At 34.1% G+C, this 13,832-nt stretch overlaps 1 protein-coding gene across 2 annotated transcripts in view; it reads right to left on the bottom strand.

The window, feature by feature from the left end:
• Window positions 1-13,629, bottom strand: part of RIMS2 (regulating synaptic membrane exocytosis 2) — a 436,528-nt gene extending 422,899 nt beyond the window's left edge. For both annotated transcript variants that reach the window (XM_072949585.1, XM_072949586.1), the window contains exon 1: window positions 13,559-13,629. The gene's annotated coding sequence lies outside the window, so the exon portion shown is untranslated. The remainder of the gene's footprint in view (window positions 1-13,558) is intronic.
• Window positions 13,630-13,832: the final 203 nt, after the last annotated feature.

Genomic DNA, 13,832 nt, shown 5'->3' with positions numbered 1-13,832 from the left:
AATTTACCATATTAACAGACTAAGGGGGAAGAAATATGATTCTGTCAAAATATGCTGAGAAAGCACTTAAATCAGTACACTAGGAAAAGACAAGAGACTTCCTTAATGCAGTAAGGGTATCCACAAAAGAAGTCTACAGCTAACATTATTGTGTATTTGAAAGATCGAGAGCTTTGCTGTCTAAAATCAGGAACAAACCCAGGTGTCTTCTTTCACCATTCCTAATCGACACTGGACTAGAAATTTTAGCTAATGCATTAAAGCAAGAAAAAGCAAAAAAAAAAAAAATTAAAACCATAGAGATTGGAAAGGAAAATGTTAAAACTGTGCAGATGGCAAAATTTTCTATGTATGAAATCCCAAAGAAACTATAAAAAATCTATAATAAATAAATGAGTTTAGCAAGGTCACAAGATACAAGCTCAATATGAAAAATCCTAGGAATAGAAAATGGGAAATCAAAATTTTAAAAAGTAGTCTGTAACGGTATCAAAAAAAGAAAGAAGGGAAAGACTAAGGTATAAATCTAACCAAGTAAGTACTAGCTTTCTATGGTTAAAACTATAAAATACTAATACAAAGACTCAAAGGAGATCTAAATAACAGGAGAAATACACTGTATCTATCAGTGCAAAGCTTCAGTATTACTCAGATATCAACTGTCTCCAAATTGATCCATTGATTCAACGTCATCTCAATTAAAATCTTGGCAAGACTATTTTTAAAAATTGACAAGCTAAATCTGAAATTTGTCTGAAAGGCAAAACTCTTGTAATAGGCAGAATATTTTGAAAAAGAGGACTGAAGGACCCACATGCCCTGATTTCAAGACTTACTATAAAAGCTATGAAAGTAATCAAGTAATGAATTAATATGGTATTGGAAAAGGATCAACACACATACAATGGAACAGAATAGAGTCCAGAATAGTCCAATACTAAAATGGTCATTAATTTTGTTTAAGGTGCCAAGGTAATTCAATGATAAAAATAGTCTTTTAAGCAATGGAAAATTCATGTGTAAAAAAGTAACTAGAAATCCATGTGTAAAAAAAAATGACTCTCAATCCATATTTTACATCTTATACAAAAATTAACTAAATGTATTACAGAACTGTAAACAACAGATTATAGAACCAAATAAAATGACTAAAACTATAAAGCTTCAGGAAGAAAACACTAAAGAAAACTGTGGCCTTGGGTTAAACAAAGATTTCTTAGACAGGTTAGGCAAGTATTTCTTCAACAGGATCGAAAAAAACATGAACCAGAAAGCAGCCACTGGTAACACATAAATGAATGAACATGGCTCTGTTCCAATAAAAGATTATTATGGACACTGAATCTTGAATTTCATGTCATTTTTATACTATCAAAATATTATCACTAAAAAACAATTTTTCAACATTTTCAAAATGTAAAAATCACTCATAACTCATAAAAACAGGCAGTGGGCCAAATATGGCCTGTGGGCCATAGTTTGCCCACTTTTATATTACATGATTTCATTTATATAACATTCTGAAAGAGGCAAAGTTATAAGGGCAGAAATCAGATTAGTAGTTGGTAGGGGCTGGACTACAAGGGGATTAACTACAAATGGTCACCGGGAACATTCGGAGGTGAAAGAATTCGTCTATGTCTTGATTATGGTAGTACATATTTAACTGTGTATGTTTTCCAGAATTCTTTAAAGGATATGCCTCAAAGGGGTGAATTGTACTGAAAATGAACTACAGCTTAAATAAGCCTGACTCTTCAAAAAGTTAATTTCAAAAGTGCTAACCTAAAGTCAGTAGGTAAATTAAAAATAGAGCTATGTGAGTCCTTTTTATCTACTTAATCACAAAAGCATACTTCCTTTTTCACATCTACTACCGATAAATTCAAACAGCTGCACCAGTTTTATTAACTTCTGTAACTTCAGACAATACGCTGTTTTTCCCTGATGATCTCCGACCAGCTCTAAGTGAAACTCTGCTAACACAAACAAGCACCACGATAGGAGATTTAAGCCCATAAAACATGGACCTGTACAAGCATGATTTTAAGTGGACCACTGAATGTGCTCTCTGCATCAGAGCTTCTCCCACCACTCAGAAGAATTATCTTTCTATGCGTGAGATATATTGTAGGTTCTACTGTGTACCTGCTTATACACTCATGATCTTTGGCATACCTCTCAGTAAATGGCTGAACCCTACTGGGAGAAAGAGAAAGAAGAGGAAAATTAGAAAGAGCAATCAATACCTTGTTTCAGTTTTAGAGGCACTGGTGTACTAGGCAAATTACCAAGTCACACTGAAACAAAAAGCATTAGTCTAGTTAAGTGAACTGTGCTATAATACAGTGCCTCCAGGGAAGTGGAAACCCCACTTCACACACAGGGACAAGGCTGGTCACATTAGCAGCGAAGTTAGTAATTACGTATTCCACAGTGCCAAATTAGAACTATTTAAAACCCTCTTACATAAGAACTGTAGTAATCCCAGAGACTACAGCATTATTAAGGTGGTAGGATGGGATCAAATCTTCAAAGTTGTAGGGGGAAAAGAGAGAGAGCAGCTGCAATACAATAGTTTGAGGTAGTTAAGAGAGGACTTCTAGAGAGATTTTGTATATTTATCCTTCCAGTCCTATGAAATGAGGAAGTACCAAATGTAGAAGTGATGGTGTACAGGCAGTCAGGAGCTAAATTATGTCCTTGCTACATAGAGCATCCTTTCCCGTTCCCATTTATAAATAAGCCAGATTCTATCTCTGCTTCCTCACCCCAGTCACTCTTCAATCAATCTAATCTAGTTTCCAGTCTACATCTTAATTCTCACAAAGTTTACCAATGATCTCCCTGCACCTAAAATTAATGGATGAATTTTTTTAGTCTCCATCTTACTGAGTCCTCAACAATACCTGAAATTATGATCAGTTATGTTCACTGCCCCTTTGGCTTTCATTACACTCTCCTGGTTTTCTTCCTGTACCTTAAGTCTTTCATTTTCTTTTTCCTTTGAAGGTCAAGACTCAGGCTTCTCTTCTCTTTTCATTCTATAATGCCTTCTTAGGCAATCTTACCCAAACCTAAGACGGCAATTTCCACCTATATATGAATTACTTGTAAATCCTCAGCTCAGACTTCTCTGAGCTTCAGTATTCAGTTGCCTACTTGACATCTCTATTAGGAAGTCTCAATGCCACCTGAAATTCAGTATGTGTAAAATTGAATTCATTTATTTTCCTATTGAACCAGATTCCCTTCCAGTGTTCCCTATTTCGGTAAACTGCACCACCATTCAATTATACAGGCCTGAAATCTAGAATTATTCTGGAAACATCTCTCTCCTTCAAATGCATAGTTTATCTACTTCCTTTCAATCTACTTCCTACATGTGTCTTGACTCTTTCCACTTGTCTGCATATCCATTGTCAGTACCATAGGTCTCATTACCATCAATGCCTACCTAGTCTCCAGGCTAGGTTACTCACATCTACACTTTCCCCCTTGAGTACACTATGGAAATATTATCTTTGTCATCTTGCTGCTTAAAATACTTTAATGGCTTCTGATTGCTTTAAAGAACAAGAAAAAAAATTCTATGAAGACATAAAAAACCTTGAATGTTCTGGTGCACCTTCATCGCTTCAACTTCATTTTTTGCATTGTTACTTTCCCCTTTCTGCTAAAGCCGTTCGCCCTTTAGACTCACCGTGGTGCATCCTATTACAGGGCCTTTGCATTTATAGATTCTCTTGCCTCAGCTTGGAATGGATTGCAATGCACACCTTTTTTTCTTAATTTCCTTCTTTTTTTTAAACCTTAGGTATCCAAAATAGAACTGATCATAAGCTTGGTTGCACAGATCCATGCTTGGCTCCCATTTTAATTAATTATTCTCCCTTCTTCAATGAGACTTCCCTTCCCTCAGGAACCAGTCTTCCATATTTACATACGTGGCACTGTGTCTCTTTTTCTGCTTTTTGTATTTATCACTCAACTTTATGTTTTTATAGTAAAATATAAATAGATAAATTATAGCTAATGTATAGGGTGCTTATTGTATAAGAGGTAGATAGGCACTATTACCAATATTCTATTACTATTACTGTTTTAGAGAGAAGCTATTTTGCTTATAGTCACACAGCTGGTAAGTGTTTAAAACCAGGTCCAAATTCAGTGTTGCTGCAGATTCCATGCTCTTAACCACTAGAAGTTCACACATTTTAATGGCTGTATAATGTTTCCTGTTTACATTTTATTCATCCCTTTATTTTTTAAAGTTGGCCCTTATACTACATAATATTTTCAATAAATTATATTTCTGTAATGGCATATCTATAAACATATATATGGTTTTCTCCAGGGTATGTATGCAAGAATATAACACACATTCTCAAGTTCACCAAATATTTCTAAATCTCCCTCCTAAATGGCTTAACCCAGTTAGCACACCTGCATGCAGGGTATGAAGATCCCAGTTTTCTCTTATCCCTGCCATGATGTGTTATTATTCAACTTTTAAAATTTTGCAGCTTGGGTAGATATGAAATGATATTTTATTTTTTTTAAGTTCACATTTTTTCTGACTTCTAATGAAGTTCAGCCAGTTGAACTGCCCCCATGAATTGCCTATTCACACAGTCCTTTACCAAAACTCTATTGGATTTCCTGTATTTTTCTTGCTGATTTGCAGAAGAACAATATATACCCTATATGTTAATTCTTTATAAGTTAAGCATAGCAAATATGCTAGTCTGACAAGTGACTATTAACTGGGTCCTTTGTTAAACAGAACTCTTTAATTTTGATGCAGTCTAATATAGTAGAATTCTTTAATGTTAATGTAGTCTAATGTATCAGTTTCTCCCTTCATGGTTTGTGGTTTTGGTGGCTGCCTATAAAAAATCCTTAGCTCTAAGTTTGTCACAAAAAAAATTCTACAGTTTCTCCTAATAGCTTTATAACTCTGCCTCTCACATTTAGGCTTTTAATCGATCTAAAGTTTATTTTTATATGTGATGTGATGTGCAAGAACTTAATTTCAATCTTTTCCATATAGAGATTCTATTTTCCCAGCACCATTAAATAGCCCATCCTTTCTTCCACTGATTTGTGATAGCAATCTATCATATACTTAGTTCCGACATGTGCAAAGCTCTATTTATGGACTCTGTATTCTATTTCATTGGTTTTTGGTTTGTTCCTACTCTAGAACAACACTGTCAGAATCAAATTCTAAATACAATGAAAGGTCTAAGAGATCTTAAATATATAAACTTATATATTCACATTTTATAAATACAAGTATAAATGTAAGTATATGTTTCCAGTGATGTAAATCAGAAGTCAACAAACTTTTTCTGTTTATTAGATGTCTTAGGTCCTGTGAATCACAGAGTCCCTGCCACAGCTACTCAACTTTGCCAATGGAATGCAAGCATAGCCATAGATACACAAACAAATGAGCTTGACCATGTTCCAATAAAACTTAATTTAAAGAAACAGGCAGCAGGCAGGATTTGACTCACAGGCCATATTTTGCAGATTCCTGATATAGATAAGAGAGTCAAAGATACATTCACATTTAGAAATTTTATGACAAATAAATACTTAAAAGATATATATAATATCTAGAAATTTAGATATTTCTTCTTATTTCAAAAGCCATTTTATCCAAATTTTTCATATATATTTTCTGTATCAATGTCTCCATCCTGACCAAAGCAGCTCATTGACCTCTGTGTTTCCCAAAGTAAAATTTCTTCACTTTTGAGTTGAGAAAACAGAAATTTTTCAGTCTGTTAGTTCCTGGTAACCCTGCTCTTCCTGGGAGTTTTACTCTCAGCCATACAGGTTTTTGTTGCTGTCATTGTTTTTCATTCATCTTACAGGTGTGCATTCATGATTCCCGTAACACTAATTTTCATCAGATGATGAATTTGAAGTTGTGCTTTCTACAAGTTCATGGCATGCGGTTATAGAATGTGATCATTAAATGTGGTCATACACATTTTGGAGTGCTTTTCAAACTGCAGAGTGCAACCCAACACTAGGACACCAAATCAAGTTAGCTGGCCAGGGTTCAGTGATTTTTTTTAATGAAATAGAATAGATCAGAACATTGGAAAGAATGCAAGCAAGATTTCATATAACTATTCTTTCTATTATATATATAAATATAAATATATATATTTGTATGTAGGCATGTGTATACTGGATTATAGTGTCAAACATATTTCTTTTTATGGGAGGAAGTTAAAAAAAGAGTATGAAAGCCACTGCTTTATTAATCAGCTGAGAGAAAGGACTAGTGTCCCTTTATCATAAAAGAATAAACATATGCCAAATAGATGGCCATCCCAGTCATGTAGCAGGTCTCTCATCTGAACTTCTAAATAGCTCCCTAAGTGACTATTACAACTGTCATATTTGTTCTGAAATACAAATTAGACCACATCATCCTGTTCTTCTGCCTAGCATATCTTTTCTCTTTTTCTTGGCCAGATGTAGAGGCACTGAAACACCAAAAGTAGGGCATGCTCAAGAAACAGCACCCACAGAATTATCAAGTAACATATAGGAAACTAGAGACTCCAACATAGTAACTAGCTTTATCTCTTGAAAATATTTTTAAGTAGCTGAAGTACTTCACTTCCACAAATAACTTCAAAATTCTCCTAAGTAATATGAAAAAATGACATCAGAATGCATCAGCAATATTCATAGCCAAAATTCGAAACAATCTCAATGTATAGAAATAGTAAAATAGGTACATAAATTGTAGTATTCAGATAGTAGTACCACACAATCATGAAAATGAATGAAACATAACTATACACAAGCATATGGCTAGATCTCACACACATTAAACAAAATAATAAAGGCCCAATATACCATATGATTCCATTTGTGCAAAGTCTACATAAATAAGCAAAAATAATCTGTGGTGCTAGATAAACGTCAAGATAACAGTTACCCTTTGGGGTGGGAGACAGTCCTTCCTGGAAGGAGGAGGAGGAGATTCGAGAGAGCTGGTATGTTCTGCTTCTTGCTCTCAGTGATGGTTTCCAGATACATTCACTGTCTGACAACTCAATGAGCTGTATATTTTTAATTTGTGCACTTTTCACTACATATGTTTTAATAAAAACTTTACTTGGCAATAAGCATTCTGGCACTTTTATCAATTTTTCTAAATGCATTTTCTGAACAAGCAATCTGTCATCATAATTTTTATTTATTGATCCCTGTCTTGAGCCAAAAGGAATTTCAGGTGGTTCTAAGGTACATGACAGATGCAGTCAATTTTAGACCATCAGGTCAAAGAGTATCTATGTTGGACCTGAAAACATACTTATGCAGAAACTGCCTTCACTATTTCACAACTCCGTATCAATTGCTTTGACCCGTCAAGCACCAATAAGAAGTATGTAGCTTACAAGAAAAACATCTTTGTCCATATCATCCTCAATCTTCAAAAAAAGTGGAAAGAACAAGTGGAATTTTTAAAGGAAAATTAAATTAACAATATTCTTAATGGCTCTTCAATTTCTATTGCCATCAGCCTTCAAAACAAAAAAATCAACTCTGAGAGGAATCCATCAGCTTTTTCCTATGAGTTAATATAGGCTGTCTACGCATTTAGAAATTTTACCTGTGATCCTAGACTCAGCTCTAGCACAAGTAAACATGCTTAAGAACAGCAAAGGATGACTAAAGCATTATGCTGTACACCAGAAATTGACACAACATTGTAAACTAACTATACTTCAATTTTAAAAAACAGTAAAAAAGAAAAGAACAGCAAAGGAATCATGTGATAACACTTAGTCTTATCATCGACAGGTACAAGCAGGATTTCCGAAGCCGACAGATTTTGTCTTCTGGAAGAGACAGGAGAGAAAAACTGCCCCAGAGTTGTGATGGAGAAGATTGTCAACGTAGCACTTCAGCAAAAGCCTCAAAATGTTGATCCCTGGGTTCATGTTTCACAACTAAAAAGATACAGTTTTGCCCAGACTGTTAGAAATGTGCTCTATTAGGACTCTTTAAAAAAAAAAAGAGCCTTAGGAATCCCCAAGAAATAAGTGGTCTTTGGAGAGAAATAGCTAACCAATGAGTCTTGGATCAAGAACAGAAGAAGAACGATTTTCTGATACCTCTCTCTCCCTTTTAAAAATTATTTTGATATACTTTATTTTATTTATTATTGTACTTTGGCATCTCTAATGTTCAACTAAAGATTTCTCAGTATGCTCTCAAATATTTTCACTATTAACCTATTTTTAATCTTCTTTAACTGCCGCCTGAGAGAATGCAAAAAATCTCCCTGTAATCCCACTGACAAAATTGAATAGGTGTTCCTTGAAACACTATATACAACAAATTTCCTTCCTTTGAGAAGATACACTTACATTTGAATTTTCTTAAAATTATTAATCTTTACCTTCAGTAGTATAAAAATTAGACTTTGATCTTCAGTCATTGCAACAGTTTCAGTAAAACCAACAGTACCAGGAGTGGGGACTCACACTGAAGCCATCCTTGTTATAGTAGCATTCTTTTGGCAAGTCTTTGTTTTGGCATCTTGAAATTTCCATCTCATTGCAACAAACGAGAATAAAACATAAACTAACTACAGTACACATTACTAGTGCTCACCATATAGAGTCACCTCTCTTCAAGAGGACATGGAAAGACTTTGGAGACTTCCTTATAGTTAGTTAAGAGCCTTGTGACAAGTTTTGGGCAATGAGCTGTGAGTAAAAGTGACCTATATCACTTTCTGCCTTACATAGTTAGTAAGTGTGAGTTCTCCACTCTCTCTTGCTCTTCCTCTGATGCAGCAACCCTGCTAGCTGTGTGTTCTAATTCAATTACCAACCAGACGGAAGCAGCCCATATTCCTAAATTGCCACTTGGAAGAGAAGCATTCTATAATCCCATAAATAAGTCAGCCTTTTCACGGGCTTGTGCCTCTGGGCTGTGACTGCCACAAGTGCTTCTCAGATTCTTTTCCCCTTTCAGTGAGACAGGAAGGTTAGGGTGACTGGATATTAGGGTAATTGGATATTTCTCTGCTCTCACATCGGTTAGGGTAATTGGATATTTCTCTGCTCTCACATCGGTTAGGCTCTGATAAAGTAGTTTCCTTTGAGAATGACAATCTCTAGGAATACATCAAAATGGTTAATTTTTCCCTCCCCACTGCTGGTAGTATGAGGGAATTTTTTCACTAATCTTTACCTTCAGAACTTGGTAGAGTTCCTGGAGGTAAAACTCACAAAACTAGGGTGGTGGTCCCCTAAGATTGGGCTCCCAGGAATTTTGAACTCTTAAGTTAGCCCACACTCAGCCTTCAGTAGTTCATCAATCTCCTACCAGTCTCTAGCTCCAGTGGTTTCTGCTGCCCCCAGTAAGCTGTGATTATCTTTATTCATCTCTCTCTTCAGTTGTCAGGGCACTGATTTGTCCTGTGATCTCAATTTTCTGATGGACCTAAGAAAAGTTGTTGATTTTCCATTTGTTCAATTTGTTCAGCTTTTTTCTTATTGTTGACAACTCCCAAACTCTTTATATGTCACAGAAGAAACGAGAAGTCTCTACAATATGGTTTTTAATTACTTATCAGCATGTCTTTTTTCCACTTGAATGTGAAATATTTGAGAGCAGGAACCGTAGTCCTTTTATCTCTGGACTCCTAAGACCCTGCACAGCGTGAGAATTATTCAGGGCTCTGTCGTGGACCTTCTTATCTGCTCTTCATCACACACTCTCTCTCTACATGATCTTATCTACTCTTCTAGCTTTATGTGCCACACTGACAACTCGGAAAGTTCTATGTCCAGCTAATCCTTAGCTCTCCTTCAAAGTTGGTTAACTTATAAGCTTTGTGAACTTTAGAAGTTTGAAACTTCAGTTTTAGTTTCTACTTTTAATCTGTTCATCCTTTCTCCTTCTTGATCATAATTAATGGTGTCACCACGCAATGAATTCTTCCAATCAGAAATCTGGAAGTCCTCTTTGGTTTCTTCATCTTCCTTACTAACTTCCTCTAAATCTACTCCACTAACAAATTATGTTATTTCAACCTCCAAATATATCCCCAATCCACTTCTCTCCATCTTCAGTATAATCAACCTGGTCCAAGTCATCGTGCTCTCTAGTCACACCCGTCACAAAACTTTCACCTTCATTCACTCTGCTCATAGATAGCCAGACTGATTTCTACATATAAATTAAATCACGTCACTCTCATGTTTAAAAATTTTCAATATCTTCCCTTTATACTGAGATTCAGATCCAAATTCCTTATCACTGTCTAGAAAAACACTGCCCTAAGTCCCTAAGTCCCACCTCTAGAACTTCATCTCCTGCCACATTCCCTCTTGTCCACTATATTACAGCCACACTAGTCTTCTCTGTCTCTCAAACCCTTTGCTACCTAAAGACTTTCACATACAATGTTCCCTATGACTAAAACACTCCTTCCCCCCCAGCATTTTTTCCTATTAAGATACTTCATTATCAAAGAGGATTATTATATTTAGTGGTCTCTGATTCCAATGATTCAAATTGTAGGTGATCCTAACATTTCAAAAGTATATTTATTATTGAATGTGTCATGACATGAATAAAAATGTTATTGCATGAAAATTCAAAACAAACTAATCCAATTGATTAGTTTAATTAATTTATATTTAAAAGCTTAACTTACCTTTGATATTATGCTACCTACTGGGAACACCAAACTAAAATAACAGTGGCATTTAAAAACATTTATCACTTTTTCCTATATTCCCATTTTAAATTATCCAAAGACTCATTTTACACTCTACATAAAACCTTTATTATATTGTTTTTATAGACAATTTTCCCTCATTTTGGTATCGATGTAAAAAATAGTGAAAGACAGAAAGGAAACTGAAATTATTTAATCTGTATATTGAGCAATTTCTGCAAAAGTTGAATAAATTGAGCCAAATAAACAGCTCAACTGATTTTCCATGCCTCAATACTTACAGAAAGTCAAGGCTGGACACATTGTTCTGCTTATACCTATATTTTCACAAGAACTACCCAAATCAAAATTCCATTATATTCAAAATCCAAAATTACATTCCTGTTACTTTTTTTTGAACTATTAAATAAACAAGCTCCAAAAATACAGACCTCAAAAAAACCTACATTATTAAATGTAGAAAGCTTTGAATAATCACAACATAGGATTTACAGAAATTCATTAAAATAAAATTAGTGTTCAGGAAATATCAGATTTTAAATATTATCTGAAAGAATATTTACTCAGTTATTCCATTATGAAAATGGTTATACAGAATATGAAAAACATGTCCCATTTTTTACATTTATAAATTAAAATGAATACTTCAAATTCAGCTCTCCAAAATAATTTGATAGATGAGTGAATAGAAAGTAAGCAGACAAGAAGTTGTCCCACTCAAATGGTAGTAAAAGAGAAAAACAAATGAGATAGTCAGAAGTAAGAAGTTCTAGACTCTGATCAAAGAGAAGATGAATTAAAGGAGAAGATTCAGAAGTAACCCTGCTCTGTAAATCAGAAAGATACAAGAAAAGCTCCTAGAAAATTATGTATCAGAAATCTTCAGCACAACAAGAATGTAAGATGAAGAAAGTAACTATTGAGACAACTTATTAGCTCTGATTTTTTTAAAACTATAAATCACAGAATAGGAAGAATGAATTAGTTGTCCAAGAAACATTAATGGAAATAACACTTACTAATCAAGAATTAATTTTTAAAACATCAGAAAGTATTAGTCTTTTCTCCTACAATATTCCTACACAAAAATCAAAGCAAATTGTATTATGTATTATCTAAATAAAGCTATTTCCTTTCAAATTTGCCTTGATCTTTGTTTATGCCCATCAAATATCATTTTGTTTCAATGATGAGAGATCACTTTTTAAAAGTTACCAACAAAATATCTATTTTATTTAATGCTCTCTGTAATCTACTAAATAATATAACTTAATCTTGATCATTTTGTTAAACACATAAACAAGATACATAACTGACATCCTTTAAAGTTGAGGCAAAGTTGTATCTAATTTTTCTTGCTCTTGATTTTACTATTTTATTATGTTTTGGTGCCTTAGAGAAAAAAAATCAGCAAAACAGTATCATTGTATGCAATTTTAATGCAGTTTTGCTGATTAGAGAAGGAGATTATTACATTTATTTCTATTCCCTGGGACACAGTATTCTTAGATCATAAAAGGATAAAACATGTAAAATCAGTTGTAAAGAAATATTTATTGAGTTTCTACTACAGATTAGGCATTCTGTTAGATGTCAAGGATAAAAAGTAGAGAAGACAAGCACAGGTCTTGACTTCAACTAGCTTAAATACAGCAACTGTTCCAGTCATAGAACTACATTATCAATTATTAGGAGGAGCATATCACAACACAGCTTTACTTCAGTTAAAACTGAAACGATAAATGTTTAAAAAAAACTGAAACACTGACAAAATTTAGAATGAAATGCATACAAGGTAACTAAGATAGATGAGAGATTATCCTCACCAATAATAAAACAAAAAAGATGTCTCCTTCTAGTTTGCATTGGAGGCTAAATGTGAATGTTTTCTGAGTATTTCATCTTAGGCTCCTAGTACTTATTCCCGTACTCTCCTAGAGTTGGTGTCACTTTTCAATCTGCCCATTCCTACAACTCAACCATCTTCTCCACAGACATAATTCCTACTTTTAAAAAGCACACAGGCTAAGTGGTAAAAGCACTTCTGAGTCAGATGGCAGTCATTGCGGGGAGAGTGGAATTTAAATGTGTGCAATCTTTCTCACATTCTCAGACTAACTTCCACTTCACAATATAAACAATATTTCTTGCATAAAATTAAAAAGACACAAGTGTGAACAACTTTTTAAAGATTTTTTCATTCTACTAACAACTGAAATGAATGGAATTGACATTTTTTCACTTCATTTTCATTTAATTTTTTAGGCCAATGTGAGAATAAACTGCTGTATTTCCCAAATTATGTTTCATCACCTAATGTTCAGCGAAAACAGGATTCAGTAGTCAAGTAAGTTTAGTAAACACTATATATTCTAATAACTTTGGAGCACATTTAGACACTCCGAAGTATGACAATAAAGAAACCTGATTAATCCTTTTTAAAGGACATTTCCAAAATGAATGGACCAAAGACTGAATTAGAGGGTAAGTACCTTTTAATGTCATCTGAAACTATTTTTGAAAGAAACATAGTTTGGAATATACAGCATTATTGGAGAAAGATATTTTATTGGATAAATACATTTATATTATTTATATAAAAATTGGGTGGAAAATTACTTCTTCATTCTTACTACCCTATAAATTATCCTTGTTTAATATTCCCATGGGATGTGAAGTATCAAAGGTGAAAGTATCAAACTCATAGCCTAACATTTTTCTTCTCTGAGGAACACTATTGCAGGGGCAGAATTTTAACACATACTCCTCAGTATGTTATGCTACCAGAGATAATATTTAGTCTGTACAGATCAGCTTACTTACGTCTGGGGCTCCTTTTCATTTTGTTGTTTTTGCTGGGGCTGAAGAACGTTATTTACCAGTTCAGTGATCCCACTAAAGGGAAACCACCTGTTTAAATAAGCAAATAATGTGACTGAATAACCAAATGAATAAAACAATTGAAGGTCAAATGTTTTTCTTATCCGCACTAATAAAAATACACAGGCACAAAAGCTACAGCCAATGGAAATATGAGCTCCAATTATCATCCAGGCAGTCAGAAAATAGGGAAATTAAGTTTGAACACTTAACCAGT

This window comes from Vicugna pacos, chromosome 25 (assembly GCF_048564905.1).
Source record: "Vicugna pacos chromosome 25, VicPac4, whole genome shotgun sequence".
Taxonomy (NCBI): Eukaryota; Metazoa; Chordata; class Mammalia; order Artiodactyla; family Camelidae; genus Vicugna; species Vicugna pacos.
The sequence above is the reverse complement of the archived record's forward strand: the minus strand, read 5'-3'. Positions and strand labels throughout refer to the sequence as shown.